At 32.9% G+C, this 5,579-nt stretch overlaps 1 pseudogene; it reads left to right on the top strand.

Moving 5' to 3' along the window:
* The first annotated feature begins 216 nt into the window (after window positions 1-216).
* On the top strand, window positions 217-2,081 carry LOC123878145 (annotated as a pseudogene).
* Window positions 2,082-5,579: the final 3,498 nt, after the last annotated feature.

Here is a 5,579-nt window from a genome sequence, read left to right as displayed (position 1 = left end):
AATTCATTCTCGTCATTACACGATATACGCTCCACTCGAGCAGTCGTTTTATTTATATTAACACCAACACCCAATCCTCCACATGGCGACCCTGCCTTAAGAACTTAAAGAAGAAAGAAAATGGGAAAGAAATATTCTAAGGAAAAAGAAGAGACCATCGTGGTGGCGCAGAACGCAAATGGCGAGGCCAGCAGCGCTAAAATCGCCTCTATTCGGAATTAGAACTTAGTGATGTTTTATTAATTGTGGTGTTAACGATAATGGTGATGGCTATAATGTGGTATTTGTATAAGAGATGCCAACAAAAATCAATACAAATTCTAAGAAGAGAAATGAATGCAAGCCATATCAACGTTGTATCAAGGCCCCCGGAGATGGTGACTTCAGCACATATTTGAGCCGCGCGAAGCGACGTTCCGAGAATTTTAGCCGACGTGACCCGACCCAGTGTGTATGAACAGTGTACCTACCGGACAGTGAAATATACTGTGACCTTTTTTTTTTCTGAGAACTGCATCGGTTACCTAAGTGTAAACTTATAAAAATTACTATACTTACTTATGGAATTAGAACAATTGGATACAATAGTAGTGGAGTTAACTCAGATAAGGACTTATTTAGTTAAAATCGGACCTACCAGAAGAAAAGGGGACTTGTTAGTGAAAAAGTACAGTGAGGCAAATAAATGTTATAATAGTTATTTAGACGTGATAGGAATAGTACATAAAAAATTAGATAAAAACGAATATACACAGGACACTCAAAAATATATAGTAGGAATTAAATATAAGGTAGAGAGTTTATATAGAGATATTTTTAACTTGTGTAATTTTCAGGAAACTTCAACAGACAAGATGGAGAACAAGGTAAGTTTTGATTTGAAAACCGCGGTAAACTTGTTGCCTATAATGACCGACGACGAAAGTGTTACGCAAGCATTAATAGATGCAATTGAACTTTATAATTCAATGTTAAATACCGAAAGTAAATGCTTACTTGTGAATTTTATTTTGAAGACGCGCCTATCGCGTAATGCTAAGCTGCGTCTTAATACAAAATACGATGATGTAGAATCTTTATTGCGGGACATGAAGTTGCACCTATTAACTAAAAAATCCGATGTAGCGTTACAAAGTAAACTACAGTCGACCGTTCAGGCCAATAAGTCGATTGAAGAATTTGGAAAGGAAATTGAAAAATTATTCATAGATTAATTAACGATTTCTCAGGCTGACGGAGAGCCGTCGAAATACGAAATTTTGCGGCCATTAAATGAAAAAAATGCTATAAAACGGTTTGCAGATGGGTTACGGAGCCAAAAATTAAGCACGATCATAGCGGCACGCAACTATAACAGTCTGAAAGATGCAATAAGGGCAGCGGAGGACGAAGCTTTAGTGCATTCTCCTCCTCCTTTCATGACATATCAAAGAGGTCAATTTCGTGGTAGACGGGGTTATAATAATTATAACAGAGGGAGGCCACAATATTATCCAAGGTCATATAATTCGTACCATAACAACGACAACTTTTATAATAATTCTCAAAGAAATTCATATTATAATCGTGGTTTTTCATCTGCCAGAAATGCGTTCAGGGGTGCAAACCCAAATCGAGGTCGTGGTGGTACATATCAGTGGCAAAATAACAATAGGAGTTCACGGGGAGCTTTTACAAATAAGAATCAGAGGAAAATAAATTATGCTGCTCCTTCGTCAACTGAAAACAATGAGAGCTCAGAAAAATTTTTTCGTCCCTAAATTCATTTTGTCAGGAAATAGTATAAATTGGGTAAATTTTAGGCGTTACGGTCAGACAGTAGACTTATTAGTGGACACTGGAGCATCAATTTGCGCTATTAAGCGTAGTTCATTGAATACATTTAGAAATCAACCACAGTTTTATGCTGATGAGTTTGAGATTAATGGAGTCGGTGGAGGTCTTATGTCAGAGGGTTATGTATTTTTAGATCTCTACTGCTATGGTAAAAAATTCCAACAAAAATTTTATGTGTTCCGTGATTTACCATGTAATTCATCTGGAATTTTAGGGCAAGACTTTCTATTAAAATACCGTGGGATTGTGAACTATAAAAATAAGTGTTTAATATTAAGAAACAGATTTAGTACTGTAAGTTTAGCACTTAACTTTGATGACGTGTTAGAAATAGAACCTAGATGTGAAGTTATTAAGTATATTCCTACTAATCTTAATAGAGATTGTGTAATTGTGAGCAATGAAGTGGCTAATGGTGTATTTATAGCGAATTCAATTTCTTCGCCTAAAAATGGGTGTTTACCTGTTAAGATATTAAATACAACGGAAAATAAAGTACTTTTAAGAAATATTAAACCCATTGTGCATGATGCAGATGATTATTATATAAGTAAGTTTAGTTCTAATTCATTAAGCCCGTCACGCACGCGTGAATTATTTTCTTTATTAAAGTTGGACTCTTATTTGAATAAGGAAGAACAAAGTACGATTGAAAATATTTGTGCTAAGTATAGTGACATTTTTCACTTACCAAATGATAAGTTGAGTGTAACGAATATTTACAAGCAAGACATTAAATTGAAAGAAAATACTTCAGCGGTTTATAGTAAACCATATAGATTACCCTTTGCACAAAAACAAGAAATTAAAAAACAGGTTGAAGAGTTACTTAAAAATGACATTATAGAAGAGTCAGTTAGTGATTGGTCAAGTCCATTGCTTATAGTTCCAAAAAAGGTAGATAAAACAGGTGAAAGAAAATGGAGAGTCGTTATAGATTATAGAAAGCTTAATGATAATATAAAAGATGACAAATTTCCACTACCCAATATTACAGATATCCTAGATTCGTTATCAGGTTTCATGTATTTTTCACATCTTGATTTATCGCAAGGGTATTATCAAATTGAATTAGATCCAGAAAGTAGAAAGTATACTGCTTTTTCGACTGATCAAGGTCAATATCAAATGAAAAGACTGCCTATGGGGCTGAAAATCAGTCCAAGTGCTTTTTCTAGAGCAATGACAGTTGCTATGGCAGGATTGAATTACGACAAATGTCTGATATACTTAGACGATTTAATAGTTTTAGGTAGAAATTTGGAAGATCATAATAAAAATTTAATTACAATTTTCGAGAGACTTCGAAAAGTCAATCTCAAGTTAAATCCTTCAAAATGTGAATTTTTAAAGAAGGAACTCTTATACTTAGGCCATGTTATTTCAGACAATGGAATTTTACCAGATCCAGAAAAGGTGAAAGTGGTAAAAAATTATCCTGTTCCAAAATCAACTGATGACGTAAAACGTTTCGTAGCATTCGCTAATTACTATAGAAAATTCGTAAAAAATTTTGCAGATATTGTCTTACCTCTAAATAAACTTACTAAAAAAGATGCAATTTTTAATTGGTCATCAGAATGTGAAGAAGCTTTTAACAGATTAAAAAATATTCTCATTAATCCTCCAGTATTAAATTATCCAGATTTTTCAGATAGTAATGAATTTGTTTTAGAAACAGACAGTTCAGGCTTTGCAATAGGTAGTGTATTATGCAATAAAAACGGTAAACCAATCGCTTATGCGAGCAGAAATTTAAATAAAGCAGAACTAAATTACCCGATTATAGAAAAAGAATTACTAGCTATAGTATGGTCAGTTAAATATTTTAGACCTTATTTATATGCTCGTAAATTCAGGATAAAAACAGATCATAAACCATTAATATATTTATTTGGGATGAGAAATCCTACCAGTCGCTTAACTAAATTTAGACTTTGTCTGGAAGAGTATGATTTTGTTGTTGAGTATGTGAAAGGAAAGAGTAATGTAGCTGCAGATGCATTATCTCGTATGATTGTGGAATCTAATGAGTTGAAGAGTATGAATGAGAAGTATGTAAGTGAGAAGAATGTTAATGTGATGACACGTGCACAAAGTAAGAGAGCGAGAGAATGTGAGAATAATAATATTATTACAAACAAGGACCTACCGGTATTAAGACAACATGTAGACAACGTAAGGACTGATCAACCTAACGTTGTTGAAATACTAAAAAAGACTACTAATGACACGGAACTGACGTTAATCGATAAGACTAAGTGGTTAAATATTTTAAATAATAAAAGACTAAATAAACGCGTTTCAAAAAATAATAACTACATGTACGTTAAGGAAAAGTCGACTATATATTCATGTTTGAATCCAGATTCCTTATCAATAAGGGCGCGAGACGACTTGTTGAAGGAGTTGGAAGATATGTGTAAAGAGATAAATATAAAAGAGCTCGTAATAATAAAAAATGAAGATAACTTGAAAATGATTAAAACAATGTTAAATAAAATGAAAGATGATAAAAGTAAAAATAAAGAAAACCTTAGGTTTTGTGTAATAAATAATGTTGAAAGAGTAAGCAATAGTGATAAAAAGAAACTCATATTAAATGATTTTCACTTATTGCCTACAAGTGGACATGCAGGAGTAAGGAGAACTCTTAACAATATTAAAAAGTATTATTATTGGCCAGGGATGGAAGCAGATGTTATCGAGTTTATTAAAAAGTGTATTAAGTGTCAAAAGTGTAAGCATCATAGGTATATTCGAGAACCTCTAACTGTAACAACAACAGCATCTTCAGCTTTAAATAAAGTATTTTTAGATATTGTTGGTCCTATAGATAAAGATGATTTTGGATATAAATATATACTAACAATTCAATGTGAATTAACGAAATATTTAGAAGCATACCCATTAATTACAAAATCAGCTGAAGAGGTTGCTAAAGTTTTTGTGGAAAAATTTATTTTATCTTATGGCGTTCCAAGGATTATTGGCACGGACAGAGGATCCGAATTTATTAGTTCTGTAATGAAAGAAACTTGTAATATTATTGGAATACCAATCATACTCAATGGAATTTTGTAGAAACGTTCCGGGAACTAATATGTATGCCTGTGGTTTTCCAGATTTTCGTTAAAATACTCGGTTTCAAAGTTACGCGGTCTTAAAAATTCACATACAAATCTTTGAGTCCCTGCAATTTTGAAAGTGAATAGGCTATAATATAACTATAATTCCCATTAATTGAAAAGTTAGCTCAAAGGGCTAGCACGAAGCCCTTTAAAGCAGAATTAACGTAACAGACATATTAATTTCGCAATCCTTATGGATTAAAGCGCTAAGACCTGGGATTAAGTTACGTAGGGTCAATAAGGTTTAAGAAAGTACAAGCTTGCAAAAGATATAGGTACTATACTTACTTAAACACTCGCGTGGAATATACCATACAGTTAAGCAAATTAAATATCACTTGCTTAAGGCAAGTGATATTTAATTTGCTATCTAATTTGCAGGGCTCTCTCCGTCACTTACTCCATATAATCGTAGTTCCAATTTCATTTGAATATTAAGCAACCAAAGTCCATGAAATTTTGCACACATATTCTAGAAACTAATATCTGTGCCTGTGGTGTTTTAGATTTTTCTAAAAATATGTAGTTTTAAAATTACAGGGGCTCAAAGATTTGTATGTGAATTTTTGAGACCGCGTAACTTTGAAACCGAATATTTTAACAGAAATCTGG

Source organism: Maniola jurtina, chromosome 25 (genome assembly GCF_905333055.1).
Source record: "Maniola jurtina chromosome 25, ilManJurt1.1, whole genome shotgun sequence".
Classification (NCBI taxonomy): Eukaryota; Metazoa; Arthropoda; class Insecta; order Lepidoptera; family Nymphalidae; genus Maniola; species Maniola jurtina.
Note: the sequence above shows the minus strand (reverse complement) of the source record. Positions and strands in the feature narration are given on the sequence as shown.